General features: G+C 41.1%; 1 long non-coding RNA gene across 1 annotated transcript in view; it reads right to left on the reverse strand.

Moving 5' to 3' along the window:
- The window catches only part of LOC125336437, a 53087-nt gene extending 28469 nt beyond the window's left edge, over window positions 1-24618 (reverse strand). The window contains exons 1-3 of the long non-coding RNA XR_007207754.1: window positions 24448-24618; window positions 15348-15471; window positions 7787-7852 (exon numbers count right to left, since the gene is read on the reverse strand). This is a non-coding gene — a long non-coding RNA (uncharacterized LOC125336437). The remainder of the gene's footprint in view (window positions 1-7786; window positions 7853-15347; window positions 15472-24447) is intronic.
- Between the last annotated feature and the right edge of the window lie 648 nt (window positions 24619-25266).

Below are 25266 nucleotides of genomic sequence, written 5' to 3' on the forward strand. Positions count from 1 at the left end.
GCTCGCACTCCTGCCCTCTGTAGGTAGTGGGTTTCCTCACATAGTTGCTGTCTGCCTTGGAGATGGGAAAGCTCCCTAATACCCTGCCTTACCTTATTCTTAGAGGCATCTCTGTCCCCCAGAGGATGCTTTGTGCCCTCTGAGAGCTCAGATCAGAGAAGAGACATTCCAAGGTGGGAATATACAAGTGGCTGAGCTGGTACTATGACACTCTGCTGGTAAGTAAAAAATCTTCTGCAGGCATCTTGTCCAAAAAGTGTGTATGTATACCTACATATATGTAAATATGTAAAAAGTATGTAGAGATGTATGTATTTATGTTTATACCCACATACAAAATAGCTTTTATAACCTTTTCCAGATGGAAGGCCTCCCTGCCCCCATGTTATGCCCTGGCTGCTGTTAGCATGGAATTCAGTTGCAGTTTTCATCAAAGCTGACTTAAAGACAGCTGCCAAGTATGACTCTGTTGTGATGTCCATACACTTGGATGTGTATGGACAATGACTGGAATATGGAGCGAATTAGAATTACTATTATTTTATTATTTGTGTCCTTACATTCTTGCATTTTTTTTTTTAAAGGCCTGAAGCATATGTTTCACAATCCCATTTACTGCCATTAGCACACAGACATACTCTGTTTCAAATTGACTTTTAAAACAGATGTGTTATCAAATCCATTTTAAAAATAGTTTGTATCTACCCGAGGGAGATCTGGAATCCTTTAAAGCCTATGGCAATTTACATTCAGAAAAAATGCTCAAGTCAAGCTTTATCAGCTCATACTGTGCACAGTTTGGTGTGTTCAGAGTGGATTGTGAAAAAATGAGAGCTTTGTGACTTGTAGCACTGTGAACATCAGGCTGATACAGTGTTTAGGATAAAAGAACAGCTTATTTCTCTTCAATAAAGAGAACAAGATCAGTGTTTTGGACCTTGCATCCTCTGCTTGATTAGAGGTGTTAATTTTTTCAGCATAATCACTGTCTGTGTTCACAAAGTGTGTTCCCCTCAGGACTGCTGTGCTACCTCTTATCAGCCACCTTTGAATGGCACCACTCGGCTCAGCTGTAGCTGTGCTTTGCAAAGCATGTCAGATGGGGTCAATAGATCTTTTCAGCTCCTACTTTACAGCCGTGTATCTGCCTGAGTGCTCTTTAGTTATTTATATGCTTTGGGTAACTGGGCATTACATGAGGAAAAGTCATTTTCCTTCTGCATGTTTTAGTAATACCCTGTTCCAACCTTATCTTCAGTTAAGTTTTAGAGAACTCTTTTGGGATAAGAGCAGGAAAGTTTGTGGAGTCATCTGCAAACCCACTTATAAAGCTTCCCACTGCATTTCTAAAGTAATCCTAGATGTGTCCCAAAGGATCAAGCAAGGGTTTTGAGCATCTAAGTCCTTGAGCTTCTTATGGGTGCAGCTACTTGTTGGCAACAGGGAACGTGTGTATTTCCTAAGGGGAGATTCTTCAGCCTTCAGAGTCAACATAAAGAGCTTATGTGGTTCATAAGCTTAGTAGAGGGAACAAAAGGAACAGAGGTGATGGGAAACCCAGACTTTCGAATCTGTATGATATCTTCAAGTGCTGCTAACTTCCTGATGACTTCTATCCATCTTCAAATCTACAAGATTTCACTCTCACTGTTTATTGTGTCAAGCCATTGCTGACATTACCGTTCTTCAGCATTGTTTTCTATATTTCCTCATGCTGAGTAATTGCTCTTGAACCTTTGTATCCTTTGTCTATCTTTTCTGTAGAATGCAAGTTATCCTGAAAGAATTCTTTATGTTACCAGTGAAGTTATGTCCTAAAGTGGCTATTAACGATTTATTTCATATCTGAAATTGCCTATCATTTTTTCATCTCAATGAACAATCTCTTCTTTGGCAACATCTTCTTTGAACTAAACTTTTTTGAATTTTCCTGCATCCCTTAAAAGAGAAGAAGAAAGTATTTCCTCCTATTCTGTCACCCTGAATTCTTGTACTGCCAGGTCATAATTCTAAAAGAAAAAAAAACGATTGGGAAACTAAAAAAAAAAAAAAAAAAAAAAATTAAATAGAAAATTTTAGATTAAGGGACCAGCACATCATTTGAATGGGGTGCAATGTCTGAGCATTTCCATCAAGCTGAAATGGGATTCACGATTGGCCACACACTGTCAGAAATGTTCTCTGGTGCTCTCTTGCTGCAGGTCCTATAATTCAGACCTTTTAACAGCTTCAGGAGCAAACTGGAACTTTTTAAATAATAGTTTTCAAGAATGATAATTGCGGACCTGTCATGCAGTGGGGAATGCTGCAGAGAAATTCAGTGAAGAAGGGAGACGTGAGATTTTCAGGAAAAAATCGTTATTGCCTCTAAGGACAGTTGAATTAGAAATAACTCTTCCATGTTGTGTCAAGAGAGCAGCTGGAGATCAAGCACAATCTGTAGCTGAAATACTTGAAAGGTAGGCTGGAAAGCAGAAAAATGGTTTTTTTTACATTTTCCTTTCCATGGTGTGTAAGATCTTTCAAAGACCAGTGGATTTCTCCTTTTTCCTTTTTTCGCTCTTCTTTTCTTTTCCTTTTAACGTTCCACAATTTAGATCAGGTGCCTGAAACAATACTGCTATCCAAAGACATAGTTAGCAACCAGGTCCCCTTACTCCACTTACCACATTTACTAGCAAAAACTCTTATTCATGTGGGGGTTATCATTATTTGGGCCTTTCAGAAGCCTTATCAACAAGCTTAGAAGAAACTGAAACAATTTAGCAAAGCAAGAAACAAAAGGCAGTTAAAACCAGAAGTCACGTGAGCAATCACAGTTACCTTTAGCATTGACATAAGCAGTGTTTTGTAGGTAATATAGTACAATTATCTCTGTTACAAAGAGAAACAGCTGTAAAGGAAGGTGTCTGTAGCAGGAGAAACATAGCCTCCCTATCTTTTTTTTACTAATTTAGGAAAACAGGAAAACAGATGTGAAAAGGGAAAAACTTTTTGAACTTCCTGACTCTGGAGGAGAGAATGACCTCCTATGGTGCATCTGTAGGAACGGATGTCCATCCACTTGCTGCTGACAGGGCTGAAGACTGGTCCGCTGGGGAACCAGTCCTCCCTCCCTGGCTGCAAAAACACTCTCCAGGAGGCTCTTTTGTTGCTGTTTTGGATTTTCTTCGTCTAGTTCTGCTCACTCTGCCCTCGTCCCCCAGCTCTCTGAAGCACAGCAAACTTTCTTTCCTTCACTTGTAAATTTTGCTATGTGTTTTCATCATTCTGTGTGGCAGTGTTTTCATATCAGAGAACATCTTAGACTGCCTTGCCATTTGTCTGAGACTTGCCAAGTCTCTTCACTGACTTTTATCCCCTCTTTCTTCCTTCCATCCGTGTCTGACTCCAGGCTGTTCTTTCACTTAGAAAAGAAAAGCCAGACACTCTGTGAGACCCAAAGCCTGGGATGTCTCTGACTTGACTGTCATTCCTGTTAGTCAGACTTCAATAATTTCTTTGTTAGAGCATCTTGTGACAGAGGATTTTTACTTAGCAGAATCAGTTATCCAAATTATCACTGCATTATTTTTATTCAGCTCCATCTTCTTCCACTAATGCATCTAGACGATTCTTAATTTTATGTTCTTCAAATAAAAGAAAAAACAGAATGCTGCAAAACTCAGAGGCCACATAAAAATTTCCATTTTTCGGAGAGTGTTGGCTGTGTTTCTGTCTTTCAAGCCTGTACAAGTTCTGCTGACAGAGTAGTGATTTAGTGGATTACAAAGAAGATGAAGAATTTCAAGGTGTAAAGCAATATAGTCTAAATCTTGCCTATCTGAAGACAAAGAAAAAGAAGGGATTTTTTTTTTAAACTTGTTTTTCACCAAGTAAGCTAACTTTTCTGTTTTCCCAAGCACATCATATCTTTCTGTGTAAATCACTTTGGAAGGTGGATGTGCTCAGTCAGGTTCAGCAATTTCAGTGTCTCCATCATTCTGGTAGCGGTGACATCAGCAGATACCAGCGGTTTTAGTGTTGGAGAGCATTTAGGAACAAATTGCATCTTACTGGAGATGTATGGAACTTTTCGTACAGGCTGGTTTCCCTAACTGAAAAATGCTTGAGACAGGAACTAAAACTCTGTCTGAAGAGGCTGATCTTTATCCAAAGAATACAAATAGCATCTTAAATTTCCTATAACATCCTGAAGAAAGAAGCCTGATCCTGATGTAAATGCTAAGTAACTGATGATATCTTGCTGAACAGGGTTTAAACACAAGAAAATTACAAGAAATAAACCCAAAATTATTCAAAAGATTAGTTGCAAATTTATTCAGCTGTTGGGGTCCCTCCCCTGCCGTGTAGCCCTGGGAGAGGGGGCCCTGAGGGCACAGACACGGGGCTTCCCTGTCCCTGCTCAGCCTCGTTCCCATTGGTTGGTTTGTGTTCCCTGCGCGGGCAGAAGGACCCTTGGTCCCGTGACTGGAAGAGTTCCTCAGCAGAGCTCCGGCCATGCGGCTGGAGAAATAAACATCTCTCTGAAACAGCTCGCAAGAATCTGTCTGTCCGTATATATTTCCTTTCCACGGGACTCCTGGTTTGATATATGCGTGTTGCAGGATCCCCACTGCAACAAATGGTGGAGATTTGTGAGCAGAACGATCCCCGATCCCTAAGCGACTGATTTGTGTGAGTAAACCCTGGAAACTTTGGATTCCTCTTCTTGGTTTTGCTTTGCTATTCCATATCTAAACTATGGAGGAACCGTGGGAAGACTCTTGGCTCTCAGAGCCGCATATGGACATTTATCTTAAACTTAAAATGATTCTTGAACAACGATTTGTAAATTTTAGCTTGATTCAAGCTCAAAAAGAACTGAAACACTTCCTGGCATGGTTGTTTAAGAACTTTTTCTATGTTTCTTGGGATTTAATTCTTACCAAGGGCTTTTGGAAAACCGTTTGGACACAGTTAATACTGGAGTCAAAATATATGCCGATGGAAGAATATTTTCGTGAATATTATTTAGTTACCGAGACTGTTGAGCAATGTCAGCTGTGTCCTGGTGAAGGGAAGCGTGGCGCAGGGACCGTGCGGCCCAGGCCACGTGCACCGAGCGCTCTGAGAGCAGCAGCGAGGCAGTTCCCGCGCGCGGGCGGAGCCATGCGAGCCGCAGTGTCGGTGGCGGAGCGAGGCGCGGCGGGAGCAGCGGGACCCGGCGGTGCCTGCCCGGTCCTGTGCAGCGCGTGGTGGAGCGAGCCCCGGGAACGCCCGACTGAGAGGGGCGGCACGCGGGCGGCGGCTGGCGGCGATGGCGGTGGAACGGAGCCGCGCCCGGCCGAGACGCGCGCTAGAGCGGGGCGCGGGGGAGTCATCGCTCGGGGGCCCGGCCGAGACGTGGGTGCAGCGCCCGGCATCGGCAGCGAAGCTGCGACCAGAGGAGGCGACGCACGGAGAACTGAGCGGCACGGCCTGGCCCGGCCCGCGCAGCCCCGAACGCGACCCCGGGAAGAGCGCGCAGGCACCAGCAGCCCCGACAATTCCAACACGGGAGCGACCGAAAGAGAGAACAAAGACGCAGCGAGACAGAAAACAGCAGCCACTCGGAAAAAGGAAAAGATCGTAGTACCTAAGATCTTAGGGATAGTAAAATGGTATAATGTTAAGCAAAATTATGGTTTTATAACAAGGTGTGACAACCAGCAAGACATATTCGTGCATAGAACTGCTATTAAAAAGAATAACCCTGAAAAATGGATCCCAAGCTTGGGAGATGGAGAGGTGGTGGAATTTAATATTGTACTAGGGAGAAAAGGGTTACAAGCATCGCAGGTCACTGGGCCTGATGGTGTTTCTGTAAAAGGCAGTATATATGCAAAAAATCGTAGTCATGTTAGACAGTATCTCCATTGTAAGCCCCCCCTACAGTTTCCCTTTCCTAATCCCACCTTTCCCTTTTACCCTATGTCCTATTACCCCCAGTGTATTCCCAATCCGTTTTTTCATCCATGGTTTCCCTCACAAAACCATGCTTTTGCCAACTGTTTCCCCAAAAATCCCTTTCCAATGCCGAGTGGGGGATGAAAAGGGGGAGGGAAGAAGTTAAACCCTCTCCTGCCTCAGTTTCCCCACAAAGCATGCTCAGAGAATTCTGTCTCCCTTCTGTCAGCCCTAAGATGTTCCAGAGAATCTGTTTGGACATTTAAAGACTCAGGAGGGTGGCTTGTTTTGTTTTGAAACTGTTCTTGTTATGTTTATCCAGTTGTTTTCATTCTCCTTTTATTAAAATAAAACGGGTGAGGTGTTGGGGTCCCTCCCCTGCCGTGTAGCCCTGGGAGAGGGGCCCTGAGGGCACAGACACGGGGTTTCCTGCCCCTGCTCAGCCTCGTTCCCATTGGTTGGTTTGTGTTCCCTGCGCGGGCAGAAGGACCCTTGGTCCCGTGACTGGAACAGTTCCTCAGCAGAGCCCCGGCCATGCGGCTGGAGAAATAAACATCTCTGAAACAGCTAGCAAGAATCTGTCTGTCCGTATATATTTCCTTTCCACGGGACTCCTGGTTTGATATATGCGTGTTGCAGTATCCCCACTGCAACATTCAGCTGCTTTTATTTCTGAGCAGATTATAATACTGATATTTCAAAGTTGCTGAAAAAAAAGTAGGGACAAACTCTGGAAATTCATTCGTGCTGGAAATGAATAAGGGATATATCTCAGATATTTGGGAGATGGCATGCACAGTTGCAGATAATACAACAGATTATTTCACCCTAGCAGGTGGGTAAAAGCCAAACCCAGTGAAAAATTTGAAAGTGTTATAAAACCTCTCAATCAGTCAAAGAATTTTTCCAATGATAAGGTGTACATTAAGATTTGAAGTATATATATTCTGATACCCTGTTGGGCTATCATTCCCCTAAGCCACCAGCATGTTATCTATGTGAAGCTAGAATTCCAAATCTGGTATTTTTCCAGCTGTTGTTCAGCTCCATGGACAAACAGGACAACAGGACTTCTCTTCTCACACATTTCAAGGATAGGCATTCTGCAAATGCAGTGAGTTTTTTTGGCTTACTGTCTCAGTGACTCAATGAAAAGGAAGAGCAGGCAGAATCTAAGTGAGAACTTGCCATGGTTTAACCCCAGCTGGCAACCAAGCCCCACTCAGCCACTCACTCTCTCCCCCACCAGTGGGATGGGGGAAAGAATGGAAAGGGTAAAAGACAGAAAACTCGTGGGTTTAGATGAAGACAGTTTAATAAGGAAATCTGTGTATTTAAGCAATGCAAAACAAGGAATTTATTCACTGCTTCCCATAGGCAGGCAGGTGTTCAGCCATCTCCAGGATAGCAGGGCCCCATCACACAAAAGGGTTACTTGGGAAGACAAACACCACCACTCCAAACATCCCCCTCTTCCTCTTTCTCCACCCCTCTATGTATACTGAGCATGATGTCATATGGTCTGGAATATCCCTTTGGTCAGCTGGGGTCAGCTGTCCTGTCTGTGTCTCCTCCCAACCTCGAAGGCACCCCCAGCTTCCTCACCAGTGTGGCAGTACAAAAAACCAGAAAAGGCCTTGGCTCTGTGGAAGCCCCACTTAGCAATAACAGAATTGTCTCTACATTATCAACCCTGTGTTCAACACAGATCCAAAGCACAGCCCTATACTAGTCCCTGTGAAGAAAACTAACTCTACCCCAGCCGAAACTAGCACACAACTTCACTTTATATATAAAGTGTATATATATAAAGTTTGGAGTGAATGTTTACAACACAAAGAAATACGGATGAACTTACCTTTTGCATGCCTCTTCTGATTCAAGCTTCTTTGAGTCGCACACAGATGTTTGTAGTCTTTCTCAGCTGTAAGAAATGTCATTTGCTTGATTTATGAAGCTACATATTGGGACTCTTTCTTCCTACTAGTCTTTTCCATTCCTTGGCCTGTTACCTACTGTATGACATCATATAGTTTGGTATTTCATAACAAAATTATTCCATGTTAATTAAAATATTTTTAAAGGATCGTTTTGAAACCCCATTATTAATAATTGCCTTCATTTCTATTCAAAACAACAAAAAACTAGTGATTAAGAGTATGAAACAATGAAGCAATAAATGTAGTTAGGTAAGGTCTGAATTTGGCCTGAATCAAAATAATAATAAAGAAATATTTTGCATCATAATGACTCTTAGGCCTTTGGGCAACTATCTGTGATTAATACTATGTATAGATTTTCCTTTTATTCCTCTTTGTTTTGTCTGCCTCACAGCAATTTGCAGTTGCAGGGGAGCTACCTAATCATGGCCTCAACTTCTGCTTCTGAAAAATAGGGGGTATATTACCATGCTTAATCCATTTTTATACAGAATGATGACTCCTGTACAAGTTACCTTTTTCTTTTTCTACCTCTTGAATAGAGAATATTGGTTTTTTTCTTGAGTTTTTCAAGAGGAAGTTTAGTGCTGGGAGAAACTTCTGCTGTAACACAGGCCTCCCTCACCTAAGCACTGGTGGAACAAGTTGCTGTCTTTCTTCTATTCCCTTTCCTTTTTGGCAGACATAGGCTTGTTGGGCACCTAGAACACAAACAGCAGATGCTGCTGGGGCAAGCCTGGGAAGATGTTTCTTTTGGCTACATGTTGGCAGACACTGTGTGAGTGAGGGAGGAACATTCTTTTTGTTTCATTGCTTCAGTGATCTGAGAAAAAAAAGGCAGAGCAGACATGCAGTGCTTGAGCTGAAGAAGACAAGAAATTTTGCTGGCTATGCAGGGAATCTTGCACTCCCGAGCCCCAGTCGGTGAGCAGGGGACCCTTGCGATGCCATCTGGTCACCCAGCAGCCAAGATACATGAGGAGGGAATCATAGGGTCATTTAGGTTGGAAAAGACCTTTAAGATCTTCGAGTCCAATTACAAATCCAGCACTGCCCAGTCCACTACTAAACCATCTCCCCAGGTGCCACAGCTACATGTCTTTTAAATATCTTCAGGGGTGGTGACTCAAGCACTTCCCTGGGGAGCTTGTTCCAATGCCTGACCACTCTTGCAGTGAAGAAACTTTTCCGAATATCCAATCTAAACCTCTCCTGATACAATCTGAGGCTGTTTCCTCTTGTCCTGTCACTTGTTACTTGGGAGAAAAGACCAATAGTTTCTTCTCCCTCTTCCTGCCCCTCACTACAGCCTCCTTTCAGGTGGTTGTATGTTGATTTTCTTGTTTCATTTCTTTTTTTCCTTACTTTTGTTTCACGAGTTCTTTTACTCAGAGTTTGGATTAAAAGGCAGAAGACGCTAGGTTGCTCTTTGGACTTAGATGTTTATTATATCTTATCTATAATACAGCTGCACAGAGTGTGCATCTTAGTTAACAAGGTGGAAAAATGGCCCTGAGTTCTAACTTCCAAGGTCTTTTAAGGTCCAAATCACCCAATTATGGAATGCCAACTAATTTGTTTTTGCTTATAATCCAATAAGTAACTATTCATGATCCACACTGAGGGTTTTTTTACCCAATACCAGAACACCCAGATTTGTGAAGAAGGAGGAGAAAAGAAGAACAAATCCACACCCCAAATCCTCCATATTGTTACATATATCCCAGAAACCTAAATTTTCTAAACCCAGGGTTCCAACAGTTGTAGAGGGGGATAAAGTCACCCCTAAGCTTCCTTTTCTCCCGGCTGAACAACCCCAGCTCCTACAACTACTCCTCACAGGACTTGTGCTCAAGACCCTTTACCAGCTCTGTTGTCCTTCTCTGGGCTTGCTCCAGCAGCTCAATGTCCTTCCTGGAGTGAGTGGCCCAGAACTGTATACAGGATTCAAGGTGTGAATACTAGAGCAGCAAGAATGACACCAAGTCTGCAGACAGACCTAGCAAGTGCCTCTAAGGTTCTGTGTATATTTTGTATAAAGACTGATTGTCCTTCTGCAATGTTACAATTTATTTTCTTTTAATGGTGTCATATTTCATTTTCACATAAGAACCTTAAACATTTCATCTGGACCTAGTAATGCAACAGGAAAAAAACTTAATGCACTGGATCTGACCGTCTGAGAGAGTAAGGCTACAGCAGCTTCATGCCCCAGGTCCAACCAGCAGTGAAGCTGAAGATGCAGTCCCAATTAGCACACAGCACATATATGCATCATGGTATGCATGATATACATGCTGGCCACACAAATCACAGACAGACATACAGAACACTCACATGAGAATAGATAGTTTTTCCTTGGTAAAGCAGCAAGAGTGTTGTAGAGAGATAATATAACAAGTTTTGAATGCAAATTATTATTTAGAAATTACAGCAGACTCCAAGGACAAGCAATTCAAAAACTATGAAAGCATCCTTACAATGAAATCTAAAAAATAACAGTTTATTTCAGCTGGAAATAAAGAGTGCTGAGGAACAAAAAATGTAGCTGTTTTCATAAATTATAGAACACCTAATCCTAAACCCAAATTCTCTCACCCTTCCACTTTGGTATTCTGTAGTTATGGTCCTCAGTGGAGCTATATAATCAGTATTTATGCTTAACATACAGAAGTAGCATTTCAAGGCAGAACACAGAGTTGTAAAAACAGAGCATTTTCAAAGCTCAGTAAATACTAAACAACTCTTTACACTCAAGCTATTGTTTGTGTTTCTACAAACACTTAAGAACACTTCTATTTTTTTCTTGTGGCAAATGATGCGTAATCGTGATGACTTGAAGGCATAGAATGTAGATGCTGTTTTTTAATCTTTCTTTTTAGTAAATCTGTGTTTCACAGCAAATACTTGTGACAAATGCTGTCTCTTTGTTTTATTTGGAAAAGGAATAACACACTAAAAATAAAGTTTAAAACCATATGGGTCTGTAAGAAACACACCAGGAAAATCTATCAATCTGGTAAGCTCCCTGTGTACTAAAACTTTTGTCCACAACCTGGAAATGTGGAAGTGCTTGTTGGTGTCTTACACTTCAAGTGTGCTATATGTCTATAAGTGATAGATATATACATAGCAAATTTTATAGATACAGATATATAGATAGCCATAGGTATAGATAACAAATTTTAAAAGCCAAAACATTAAAGGGTAAGAAACATCATACCTTTTTTTCTTGTTTTCTTTCTAGACATGTATTTTATCTCTTTCTTCAATGATCTAGGAAGATTATATGCATGAAGCTATCAAAATACATTTGCTAGATGTGAGAAATCAGGCATTTAACAGTTAGGATATCTCCTGAAATGCCAATGTGGCAACAGAGGTGATATTTTCTATCTCAGTTTGTCATTTGAAAGGTGGCTCTTTTTGTGGTGTTTCTGATTAAAATGTACCAACAAAAAGAAGTAGAAACTGACAATTTTGTCACATATCTAGCAAGAGCAGCAGTATGTCTTTCGACTTTTCTGATGTGGTAAAACTTGCTATCAGATTCACTAATGATATACAAATGTATAAGAATTTCCCTATGTATTGTGTATAAAATTACAAGTCTAGCTTCTACATTTGACCTCTGAAAAGTAGTGATGTTCTTACTACTTAGAGTATGGTTTTCTTGCATTGCCATTTTTCTTTAGGCACAATAGGAGGAGTTCAAAAGGCTTCTAGATGCATTTTTTGGTGTTGTAGATCAGAGGAAAAAGCAAGCTTTTTGGTGGTATTGTGTCTATATTCCTTCAGTTCTCAGGAAATTATATTACCTTGAAAACAACAAAGTCTTAAATTTTGTCTATAACATTATGTTGAAGAAAAAGCAATGAATCAATATGTAGTCTAATTTCTTAAAACTCTGAAAATAAAAGACTGTGTTCGTAATTCTGTAAATTCCCCCAGATTGTTGCCAGGAAAAGAAAATGTACAGAGAAAGTGATCTCGTTTGGAAGTGGCATCGCAGAGATCAGAGGCACTGAATGGCTTTCATCTCTGCCTACAATTCACTTTCTTTGAGAAACCACATATGTTCTAATAAAAATATAGGCCAAATTAGGTTTGTGACAGCCAGTCTCCTGCAAATGTACATCACCTTCAAATACGCATTGGAGAAGAGAGTTTAAATTTGTCTTTGAATCCTAATCCTCTCAGGATAACATCAGAATTATCCAAACACTGTCACAGCCTCTAGGTTAAGTAACAGCATCCAAACCTGAGTACATCTGTCAGTGGCAGATTGCAGCTAACACCATGCAATTGGCACCATGCAGCCAGAAACTGATTAGAAAGAGCCAAGTGATTTTGCTGCTTAGTCTTTTCCTTTTATTTGATAATTAATTAATGTATACATTAAATTGAAAAAAAAATAAAAAGCATTGAAATTTCCTGGTTTGGATTGAAATAACCTTTAATTGGGATTCATAACTTTTTGCAGGTTTTTGTGTAGGTGTCTGCTGTAATTTCCCAGACGAGTAGCTAAATGTGATTATACATAACTTATTTCTATTCTGCAATAGCTTCCTGCAAGATCCTTCTTCAGTTTATAGATGAAATTTATTACTGGACACATTTTTCAACCTACTGAATTCCCCTTGACAGCTAAAAATATTGGATGTTTGCTATTTCAGAAGTCTTCTATTTAGCAAAAGCATTTGGAAGTTATCTACTGTCCTCCTACTTTGAGGCTTCCTATGTCTAAGCAAAAATTTCTCCTACACCTAAATCTGCTGATCAATGATCAGTTGCTATTTGGCAGACAACTAACTTAAGGAGTAAAAAAAAGCATAGTAGATGGGTATGTCTCTTTCTGCAGATAAAAAGAACCTTTTTAAATAGATGCAATAAAGATATCTGACTTTCTCCATTACCACTGATGATGAGGGTGTTTGTTCAAAGTAAATGTGTACTATACAATAAATTAAATACATGATTTTCCTTATCTGAGAAGCTGCAGGCATCACTCCCTCTCATGGATGAACAAAGAGGAGAACCAGAAAAGTAATTCAATTCTGCCACAAGTTAGTGCTCTCCTGCTTCATTCCTTTGCCCTCTAAAGAAGCCAACAAATAGGGGAAGTGTTTCAAAGGGAGTTTGTCTCCTACTTCAGCATGAAACCCATGTAAGAGACTGTATATAGAGCAGATTGCTTTTAGAAAACTAGTTTTACTGGCATGTACATCTATGTCTCCAAAAGGCAGAGTTGAATTCAGTGTCAGCTGCATGCAACTGTACCTGAGTACACTCTGAGCTGCACCCTGCAGAGGTCACAGCACCATGATGGGCAGTGGTGATGGAACGGATGGAACGGGATGGATGGAGAGGGCTCTTATTGGATGGTGTGGCTGGCAGTCCAGCCATACTCTCTACTGTATGCTTTTGTATGACAAAGAAAGCAAACCCAATCTTTCAATCTAGGTCCAAATTAAGGAATTTGCAGTTATTTAGAAAGTAGAAGCACAGAAGATGATAGACTGGGTTTGTAAGAGCAGGAAGGTGTTTGGCTTGCCGTTGGTGATGGCCAAGGTGAAAATCGAGAGAGAAAATGATAATCTGCAAAGCAGAAATGTGGTTTGTAAGAGAAAAGTGTTTGAAACTTGCCCCAAAATAGGATAACTGCACTTTATGCCTTAGTCTTGAGCTGCAGACTTTGAGTTGTGCTGTGTTTGGCATGGTGGTGAGGGGCTGGACAAGGTCTCAGGACAGGCACAGAACTGCCACAGAGCTGCTCGGATGAGTAATGTGGAAGCCAGTGGTAAAGCTGTGAAGGAGACACATGCCATCCAGGCAGAACATCAGGAGGGCTCTTGCAAGCCATCCTGGTCTGTTTTCCAGAAGCCTCAGGGATGTTGCTGCTTTGAGGGACCTTTGCAGAGCCTTTGACCAAACACTGCAATCATTCACCCCATCCACCCTCAACCCATGCAACCTCTCAGGACATGTCTGCTGAAGGACTCTCTTGCAGAGCTGTCCCAGGGGTCTGCACCCTCACCCAGGCCCCATGTGTAGCAGCATTTCCTACTGATCTCAAAACCATCTCTGTCCCTCCCAGTGAGGCAGGCAGTGCCTTCTTGCTCTCTTGGGTTTTCTTGTGTCCTGTGAGAAGCAACGAACTTCTGATTGAACTGTGTCTGGAGGCCTCTTGAATGCACTGTGACTTTTGGCAGGTGAGGAAGGACCCATCCTGTGTGCAGTTGGTTCCACTGTTCCTCCTAGGGGCACTGAGGAGTTTTCACCTCTTCCTACACTTCAACACCAAGAGTCCTTTACCCAAGCATGCCCTGTCCTCAATACTGTCTGCTCCCTCCAGAGTAAGAGTGTGCTGTTTCACAGGTAAGATGCAAAGGCTACATTTGCTCTGTACAAACAATTAAATACCACAGCATGTCTGCAGATCAAAGCAGGTGTTTGTGAAGACCTGAGAAATGTCTTTCAGGGGAGTTTATTTTGGACTAGTTCTCGCTTTATTGGTGGATTACATGCTGTTTAGGAGTTGGAGTGCTTTATGAGTGCTCCTGGTGCTCCTGGAAAACTTCTTCTAGTTTACTTCAATCCATGAGTAATGTAGCTCGTGCACTTTGGTAACACTTCATCAGTGTGAACCAAAGCACAACAGGGAAATCTGCTTCAAAAGTGTACCTCTGGTGAAACACCAAGATGGAGTCACTCAGAGAAACCTGGAAGACCTTAGACTGGAAAGTTGATATGTGTGATTTGCATGTTATATGTCTTCCACAAGCCCTTAAACATCCTGTCTCTAGATACCCCAGGCCCTCTCTTTAGTTTTTTGAAAGATGAATGCAGACTATGATAAACCCATTGAATATAGTAAGATATTTCCTCAGGGTGACATCTTCCATTGGCAGTGGGTAGTAAGACCAAGCATGCCAAAAGAATTGAAATCATTCAGGAAAGGACAGAAAAAAACCCAGAAGGGTTTGCTGAATTCTCGGTTGCAATAGAATACTGAAAACTAAATAAATATTTAGATACAGAAAATTGTTTTCCTTCCTAATGCACACCTCATCATTTTATGAAGGACTGAGTGCACTTCCTTACAGAAGAGCTTCACACTGAATGTTTTGCATATAAAATGTGCCAAGCTTTTCCAGAATCAGCCATTGCTACTGCCTTTTCCTTATCAGACCACAATGAAGCTGAGAGAACAATAACATCTGAGCTGTACTAGTGTTTGAATTTCTGATTTGGCCACTAAAATGAAACATTTACAAACATTTACAAACTCTTTCAGAGTAAGGCTCTTTACTTGTAGCTGTTACAGGTCACATTGCTAGATATTCTTTGGTCTCAGAAGAGAAAGAAAATCTCTGAGGTAATTTAATTAAGGTCCTTGCTGCAAAATGTCAGTTTGATTCTCTGCTTGTATGAATATTCATTTTACATAAAGTATAACAAGATATACTCTGCACTTACCTGATAGATTAAGAGTTTTGGGGAGGGTTTCAATCACTGCTCGGAATCAGGCAGAATCGGGGTTTGAATCTGGATCTCTCACATGTCTAACCAGTGCCTTGACTCACTGAGCTGGATTTGGGGACTGTTGGGAAGGGAAGAGAGGCAATTACACCTCATTTGCCTTATTTTTGTGGATGGCATCACAGTCCTGGCCCTTAAAAGCAAACCACCAAGAATGGGATGCAGATGTTTGGCTGAAGCCAAATATTTATCAAACAAAACACATTCCTCTCTAATCTCCTGGTTTCATCTGGTAATTACTCATGTGAAAACACAAAAAAATTTCCAAGATCGGTGCTACACCACTGCAAGACATATTTCCATCCACTATTTCACCCACAGATACACCTTTAGGAAATAACTGATGAGCAGAAAGTCTTCAAATGTCACATGCATGCTGACCTTATGAAGCTCTGTATCTAAAGAAAATGAGATGGTAGCATAGAGCAGTGAGTTTCTCATATAAATGGAAAAAAACCAGGTCTGTGACAACCAGAGTGATTCAGCAGCAGCAAAGGATTTGCAGTGTGTGCTGCACTGGGCTTTCCTAAACAAGCACTTAATATTAGTGCGAAACCGTATCTGGGGAGGTGGCCGGATTTTGCCTGTCAGCACAGATCATGTAGTATGGGTTTCATATAACAATTCCTCACTGGTTTTTTTTTTGGTTCAGCCATACTGTACAAAAGAACTCCCCTCTCTTTTGCTGTCATGCATACAGAAGCTGAAACATATTGCCACAGCCTCCCTGAAAATATTGGTTGAGATACTCTCAGCTTTAGTTGAAACTATGTTTTATTTTAACTACTTGGAACTGTACTTACATGAGAAAATGGGGGACAGACTGTAGATTAAATGCTTAAAAATTCAGTTAATAAACAAAATTACCCTTACAATAGGGAGCATTCTTGTTTCCGTACAACAGGCAGGTTGTTTACAGGTTTGGTTTTTTTTGAAGGCTCTGCTTTAAAGTCATCCGGGGTGTCTGGTCAGTTGTTACTGCTGTTATTCAAATGTCAGTAAATGAAAACAAAATGTCCTTGTGTTCAGGCAGCTCACAGTTGGGATGCTCTTTGTTTCAGAAAAGGGAAGGACACATGATCTCAGGATGTGGTAAACAAAGCATTATTCTTTCTGTGTCACAGATAAAAGAACCGGCAACCAGGCAGACTGGGTGACTTGCTGGAGCTCACATAGGATCAGCAGGGAGAGCTGAACTCTTCAACAATATTCTGGTCACCTATCCACAAGTTCATCCCTTTCCAAAGAGAAAATTTAGAGGAACTTGCAACCCAGGAATCCAATTTCCAACTCTGAGTCAGTCATTTCTCTGCTAATGATCCTCTGCTCTCCAAGTGCCTGGCATCATCTTGCATAGTAAAAGAGCTAAAGATAGGAGTGACTTCTAGTCTTCCTGCTATTAAAGTCCTCTAGCAGCTCAGGGGTAGCACCACTAGTGCATTTCAAGAAGAGAGGAGGATGTTTTCCAGGGGCTTCTGTGGTAAGCCCAGCCCAGCGCTGCTGACAGGGAGCAGGGGCTGAGGCAGTGCCAAACCAGCCCGGACTGTCCCTTGTTTCTTTCCAAGCTTGGATGTCTCCTGACTGGGTATGAGAACACTACCTTGGGTTTGGGGTATTTTCTTATTACCCTTTCTTTTCCTCCTTAATTCAATATATTGTACCTATTATTTTTTGGCTGAGATTTCTTATCTCTCTTGCAATGTCCTGAACAGGTGTTGCCAAAATCTTTTGGAGTCTGTTCAGTACACATAGATCTCTACTTATTTTATTTCTCAGTATCCCATGACACATGCTGCTTATAGTTTACAAATACTGAAAAACATTCAGAGCATCTGGAATCTAAATTCCTTCCTGCATAGCGCAAACTTTGCCATGCTGTTACTTTGCAGACTGGCGCTGGGTATTGAGGCAAGGTGAAGAATCAGTTAAACATGAAAGCTCCAGACAATGAAACTAATTAGGCAGCTAATTAGGATTACACTGCCTAGCTCAGTACTCTCCACCTCCTTGCACACATGTGGCTACATCTGGGGGAAGCCCTTCTGTTAATCCTATCACACAGAGGCTAAAAATCATCATAAGGCTTTATTCAGTATGACGTGGTAAGGGGCTAATTAATTTTTCTTGTCATTAAGCAAGAACCTTATGCCTTGCTATACCTAATGGCAAAGGAAGAAGTCCCAGGAGAACAGATTTGGTCTCTGTTCAAAAGGATTATTTTAGCAACGGGATAATCTTCACCATGTCATCTTGAACAAGGCTTTAGGTCTGGATTATGTTTGCAATGCAATGCAATACAAAGTGATGATACTAGATTGGGGAATCTGGCCCATTTTGTGTGGTCCATGACAATTCTGCATGTTGCCAGAGGGCATCTGTCATTTAATATATGTATACATACAAAGAAAAGGTTTTTTGGTTTTATTCTTGCTCATTATGTAGAATTGCAAAAAAAGCTTGGCTGTGGCACAGTACTCTCTTGATCCAGGGATGGCAGTAAGAAAAATAAGGCTTCAATTCATGAAAAAATTCGGGTAAACAAACAAGATTCCAAGTAAAAACTCTGTTCATCATAGACACAATTTTAGAGGAAGACTTGACCACTCTATGCTAGATTTCTTTTCCTAGAATATAAATCTTTCACTCAGAAATTTAACTGGACAAGTCATAGACTTTTCATTCTGGTGACTGAGAAAAAATTTAAGAGATGTCCAAGACTCCAAAAAGATTTATTTATTTATTTAGTGTTTTAAATTATGCTTAGACAAGTTTTCCCCCCCCCTCCATTTAAATTATGCTTTCCCCCCTCCCCTCAAGTCATGTAAGTTATTTCAAGCCATTCAGAACCTTTTACTTCATTGTAAATCAAAGTTATGGGTTTGGTATTTTTATTAATTGCAGGGAGAGATTATTTACTGCCCTTATATTTAGATTTAAATATTTTTTTTTTTAATACCTCCTCCTGTCTGGCATCAGGCCATGGCTTGAGGTCATCTAAAATGCTGCCAGCTAAACATATTCAACCCATCTATGAGATCTCATTTTTCAAAAGCAAACCCAGATAATCTACAGATACTCAGATTTTCCTTTTTATATTGTTCTGTTGGATCTGCTGAGGTTGAATAAAGCAATTCCTTTCTGAGTGATGAAAAAAAATTTAAAAAGTACTAGTGTATCAAAGCTCGATGCATGATGTTAGACACATATTTGTCAAGAATGACATCATCCCAGCTTATCTGACGTACAGAAAGGCTTAGACAGGCTTCCTGATCTCCCTTCTGTGACTCTGACTCCCAGTGAGGCTCGTTTCTATTTGTGCCACGCTGTTCTCTGCACCTTTAGGTTCTGCAGGACACAGCCTTCCTGAAAATGCCTTTGGCTCAAGCCCCAGTATCCCAGAGGCAGGGTGTTGTACACTGTGTGGCTGTGCCAGTCACTGACGTCGTTCATGTCAATACCTGGCCTGGAGCATTTTTAAGGACTGTAAGTAACCAGGTTAGGTGTCTCATTTAAACCTGCTTGTGATTTATCTGCTGTCACAAAATGTGCTCAGCAGGATTCACAAAGTTTATAGCAGGAGTAAGCACCCCACGTGACTGACTGAGTAGGGCTGTGCTGGGAGGGCTGGGGTTTGCCTGCACAATGTTTTCCCACAGCACAGACAGCTGCAATATTTCAACTGCCTGAGTCCTTACAGCCAAGAGTAAGGTGCTATTTATGCTGAAAATGATGTCTGCAAGAAAGGTTTTCAGATTTAAAATGCTCCAAATTTTTTAAGCTCTTGTAAACCCAAGCACATAAAAGTAAAATAATACTTTTAACTGAAGGTGAACAGACAAATAGAGTGGTGGCAGTTAGAAAATTATGGTAACATTCTGAGTCCATAACATTCACTGTTCAACTAGCTCATGGGAAAACACCATTCCTATCTTGAGTGCTTTACAATATCCTGTAGCTTCCTTGAAAATTAAAACTGCCAAATAAATTTAAAGCAGGCTTTTATGTAGTAGCCTGCAAAGTGAACATTGGCTTCAAACTCGTTTCTGGGACATCTTCACAGAAGGGAAAGTCATTGGCTACTCATTGTCCATGTATAATAATGAATAATACATATCTGATATGTAGCTAAACTACAATTCAAACAACACAATATAGGGAGAAACAGGAAAAAAGAGCAATTGCCATGCCAGAGCAATCATCTCCTCTGAGAAATCTGGTATCTGAGTTTAGATGTGCAAGGGCTTGAGAGTAACAGCAGGAGGACAACGAGGAAAAAATATCACCACAGCAGTTTAGGGGAACGATTGCAGAGTGAAAGGCTACAGAATTGCAAATCTGAGATTTTTAGCATTACAAAGGTTAAGGCACAGTGCGACACAGGGGAACTTGAGGCATTTGATGAGACAGTCATTATTCCTCCAAGAAAGAAAGGCAAGATCAATAGGAAAATAAATAGACCACTCTGCAGCTTGACAGGATTCTACAAGACCCTCTAATTGCTTAGTTTCCTCCCTTTGTATCTTTCAGAGAAATAATGACACCTGGCTCTGTAAGTCACTGCTAAGAAGCCAGCTTGACAGCTTCAACTGAGGAGTTTAGATTTCAACTTAGAGCCCCTCCACGGACAAGATACTGCTGCAGAAAAGGTGGGAATTGTTAGGTGTATGGCAAATATGCCAACAGCTATGGTTGATGGATATGGAAATGGAGCCTCTTTGAGGAGATTTGGCACCAGAATAATTCTGTGCTTTTTAGGGCTTGCTGACCTGGTGATGCTTTCATGTCTATCATCTGCTGACATGCAAAGTTGTCTCCTTCTATTGAGGGTCCCAGCTGTTTGGTCAGCCAACGCTTTACCTGTAGATAACCTCAGGCCAGCTCTTGCAAAGCCTCCATCCTCTTGACCTCTGAGGACACACCAAAGAAGGAGACTACTGGAGTATTTCTGAAGTCAGAGCATCCTTGCTTAACCTGTTCAAGTTTTACAAAAAATATTTCTGAAGAGAAATCCATGTCTAGTTGCTTAGCATCAACAGGTCTAATGGGTATGGAAGCCAAAAATCTGGAAAGTTAAATAAGAGCTAACAGCCAGGACTGTTTGTAATGCTGTTTCTTGACGAAGAACAAGCACCTGGCAAAGATTTCTATCTGAGGAATTTGGTAGAAGATAGAGGGAGTGGTTTCTCTGGAGGATGGTGTGATGCCCTTGGCAGAGACTGTAGTGGTCCCTGGTAGTGTGCAGTAGATACTGGTGGGTTTTTCAGTATCTGATAATTGAAACAACATTGCTGCTACTTCTTTCTCCTTTAGAATTCTAAGAGTTCCCCTACTATGAACTGAAGGCAGGCAGTTTTACTTAAGAGTAATAATTTTAAAACTGCAATCAACTATGTATAAATTGCCTAAACCCATGCTGATACTCTTGGTTTCATGGCTCATTGCTCAAAGTTTGTAAAAAGAAGAGTGACACTGCATTGAAAACCCTTGAGAAATGCTGGTCTTGAATTGCCTGCTTGGGAATGACATTAATTACAAAATAGCCAGGCAGAGAAACCACACAGAAAGCTGTCACTGACAATGGCATGACTGTTCCTAAGGGCTTTGTCACACACCTGCATGTTTTTACATCTAATCAAGTTGATTAATGAAATGACAGATTAACAAGTTCCATCTTCTGCCCCAAAATGCAATCCAAACATTGCTGCACAGCTCAGCATTGCCCTCCTGTGACAGTGTCTCTTTGGGACACTTGTTCCTCTTGCATGTTTAGCCCTTTAATGAGACCCTTCAGTCCAGGTTTACACACTTTTAAGGGACAAAACAATTATGTCTTAGCCAACGCACACAAAAGTTAGCTGTGTTTATGAAGCCACGTGGTTTATTATGTTTCATCCCCCCACCCCCCATCAATAAGACAATGAAAGTGTTTGCAGGCCAGGTAGGCATTAGTCAGGAAGAGGGTTGAACTGCTTTGCTGCATGCCTGAGCTGCTACCCTTCAGCATCGCATTTGGGTTTTGGTGATTTTTTTGTTTGTTTTTGATTTTGTTTCTGGTTTTGTTTTCTTGGTTTTGCTTTTTTGTTTCTTTTTTTTTTTTTTTGGTTTTATAACCTTCCATGACAGTGCTTCTTGAACCCTAGAGCTACTAATGATCCTGTTTCAGCACTCTTACCTGTCAGCAACTTTATCTTCCTTATCTTTGCTCTACAGAGTTTTTCACAGCTCTTTCTCAAACCAAGTAATTAAAAGTCTGAGCCAAGGTTGTGCAACTCAGCCACATCATTATGGGCCTTCACATACTGGCATGCCTGGGACAAGTTACAGAGGGGGGTGTAGAGAGGGAGAACTACACCACCTTGCCTTTCATATTCTCCACCAGGAGAAGGGCAGTGAAGCAAGGAACGGAAACTACGGCAGAGATTTTCCTCTATGGTAAAATTTCACTTTAACACAGCTTCTAATGATATTTGAAAGAGCTTCTGAGGTATATCCTGACCACTTTCAAAATTGAATGATGTTACATATATTACTTTGCACTAGAAATATGATCCTGAAGTAGAGGTGCAGAGTGATTAAGAAAATAAGGAATGATCCCCACATGTAAGTTTGAGCCCCACAGGCCTCTCGTGCCCTCCTGGCTCAGGCTAGATCTGTATAAAGATTAGCATATGAAAAGGGGATATTTATTTGACCCTTAGTGTTGGATTTGTCTGTCAGTGCCCCAGGAAAGCCAAGACCCTTATACTCAGCCAGTCTGTCAGTGTCCCATTAGGAGCACCCTTCACTGAGCAGTCCTGCTGGGTCAGAGGGTGGTTCAACTCACTTGTGCAGGAACACACATCAGCAGCATAAGGAGCAGCCCTCAGTGGGTCTCCTACATGATTCGAATATTCTACCTGTGACAGGTGACAGTAGTGCCTGTGAAGGACTCACACTAGCAGTTTATGGGATAACTCTCTTAATTTTAAACATTTTAAATTTAATTTGGATAGAAAATTGTGACAGGTTAAGGTTCAAGGATTGCCAGTGATAGTATCTGACTCCAAAACTGTATTCAAAGCAATACACAGACAAGCTCTAATCCCCAATTCAGTGTGAATAGAGTATGGGTCTTACTCACCAGGCATCCCTATGGGGTGGTAGACAGATTCAGTCCATCAACTGATCCCAGAATTTATCATGGAGTTTTCCCTGACTTCTCCCCATTCTCTACTTACTTTTATACTGTTTCTTTATGTTTAGTGCTTGAGTGACTTTAGTCAAACATACCTCTGTTACTGATTGGTGTAAAATTCTCTCACTTCACGCTGAAAGATACAGTCAAAAAATATAAGCACATGCACAGTGAGGGGTGATTGTGCCTTGGAGGCAGGAAACTTTGGGTTGGAGGTGTGAGTTAATATTACTATGAGATTATAATTGCATAGTTATAAACCAAGCTCATCTGAGGAGGGCATTGTTGGCTCAGCAGCAGGACATCTCCTCCTATCTCCCTTGGTGCTTTGTGATTTTTCAACGTGCCATAAGTTACCATAGAGCTCCCCTCACCTGCAAGAGTTTCAACAGAGGCTGCTGTCTCCGCTCTGCTCTGACCTCTGCATTCCATCTCCCTTAGCAGGTGCTTACAGTTGCAGATTTTGGGTGTGGGGAAATCATTGTGGAATAGGTTTCCAGCATGCCAACCACATTCCATCTAGGGAGTAGCAGCTCCATTTCACCCTATAATTCCTTTGCTTCGGTTAGGATGTGAATATAACTCCTCAGTTTCCTCCAATTTTACCTCCAGCCGTCTTTCCAGAAAGATTATAGTAATGTCTCTTCTTTTGCAGAATTGTTTCTGGAATTGAGCAATATTTTCAACCTCACATAAGATCAGGTTAATCTAATTTAGGTTAGAAGAGAACTGTGGAGATCTCTAGTCCACACTCTGCTCAAAAGAGTACTAGCTTCAAAGCTAGATCAAACTGCTCTGACCCAGTAATGAAAATCTGCAAGGATGGTGATCACACAAAAACTCCTGGCAAGATATTCCAGTATTTAGCAATCCTCACCATGAACACTTGTTTCTTTGTTTTCAGTCAGAGTTTTTGTGGCAACTTGTGCCTGTTGTCTTTTGTTATCTGTAGTGTAGCAGAGAAGAGCCTGTCCTCCCAAGGAAAGAATACACACCAGTTATAACCATGGGCAACACAGACTCGACTTGGGGAAATTAATTTAATTTCTTACTAATCAAGTCAGAGTAGGATGATGAGAAATAAAACCAAATTTTAGAACACCTTTCTCCCACCCTTCCTTCTTCTCTGGCTCAACTTTACTCACAATTTCTCTACCTCCTCCTCTCTTGGTGGCATGGGGGACGGGGAGTGAGAGTTGTGGTCAGTTCATTGCACTTTGTGTCTTCCTTCCGCTTCAGGGAAAATCTCCTTACATTCTTCTTGGCTCCACACAACTTAGATAGACTACTAGGTATAAATCTCCAGTTGTTATGCACTGCCCTTATTTCCTTCACTGGCTTTAATTTCTGTTTTCCATTGCTTTTCTCCCCTCACTTTTAGATGCACAAGAGGGATACAAATGAAATCTGAACTTCTTTGAAAATTGAGAGAAATCTGTAATTTAGCCCAGTAGATTCCTGTCAATATTTCAGCTCTTCTGTTATAAAAAGACAAATTTCAGCTGAGAAAACGCATTGAATGAAGACTACACCAGCATGTTTCATAGTTTACATTGTTAAACATTACGGAACATAAAAAACTTCAGAAATTGTATAAAAAACACAAGATCCTTACAACAGAATAGTTCATTTTGCCTTAATGTTCATTTTGGCTCGTAATTTGCTTAAAAGCTTTGCGGAGAGAAGCATTTATGTTTTAATAAAAATGGTTAGCAAATATGTCAGTGCATTAGATTGTCCTGTTTGCATGGGCAATGAAGTTTAAGGTTAATCTCATCTAATCTAAATGACTCTCACGTTAGATTTTGCCAGAGAGCTGCAGAGTGAGGGATCCCATGCCTGTGCAGCAAAGCAAGCACTTACCTCCTAGATTTCTTAAAAGGAGCATTATTTCCAGATGCCTTATGCTTATACTGTATCCTCAGTTCAACTCCAAATTAGAAAGCAATTAATTGTTTTCATCCCTGCTTCTGGCTGGATGCATAGGCAGTAGCAAGCTGCTTGGTTGTCAGAACATTTGACATGAAGGTCTAAATTTCCACTTCAGTGCATGAGATTCATCCTTCTGCCTCCTATTAAAATTAATGGGGATCCCTTCACTAAATCCCCTGCAGTACACTGAAAATCTCTTCCTGTTTATAACTCAGGGTCATGTTGTTTCTCCCTGGATTGCATCCTGAGGGGATTATTTCCATTTTTATGCCCATGTTCTCACATAAAATAGAAGGAGATGATTTTAACATTTTCAGGCAGTATGATTTGCTTTTCATGAGTCTCTAGGAGCTTAAAGATTATTAATATGTTGCAGTCCTAATTTTTCTCTGTCGCTGGTCACACCAGGAAACAGTTCTTCTGGCCTCCAAATAACAACAAAAAAAGAAGAATAGCATACATCCTCTTAGATCTCTTCTTTAGTTTTATTGCGAGTTGCTTCAAGACCTGAGATCCCACTCTGCAGCTGATCTGAACTGGCACGTTGCAAGTGTACTCTGTCTTGCGTGGGCCATGTGCATAGATCTTGCTTTAATGTACTGCTGGGGATGTTGAGGAATTTTAACCCCTAGAAAGCATTCACAAATATAGTAGTGTATAAGTAGTCATTCTGTGAAAGCACTATGTGTGTATATGAGGTGAGTTACTGAATTGTCTTTGCAGCTGTGGGTTTGTAATAGTAAACAGAGA

The sequence above is a fragment of the Corvus hawaiiensis genome, chromosome 2 (genome assembly GCF_020740725.1).
Source record: "Corvus hawaiiensis isolate bCorHaw1 chromosome 2, bCorHaw1.pri.cur, whole genome shotgun sequence".
Classification (NCBI taxonomy): Eukaryota; Metazoa; Chordata; class Aves; order Passeriformes; family Corvidae; genus Corvus; species Corvus hawaiiensis.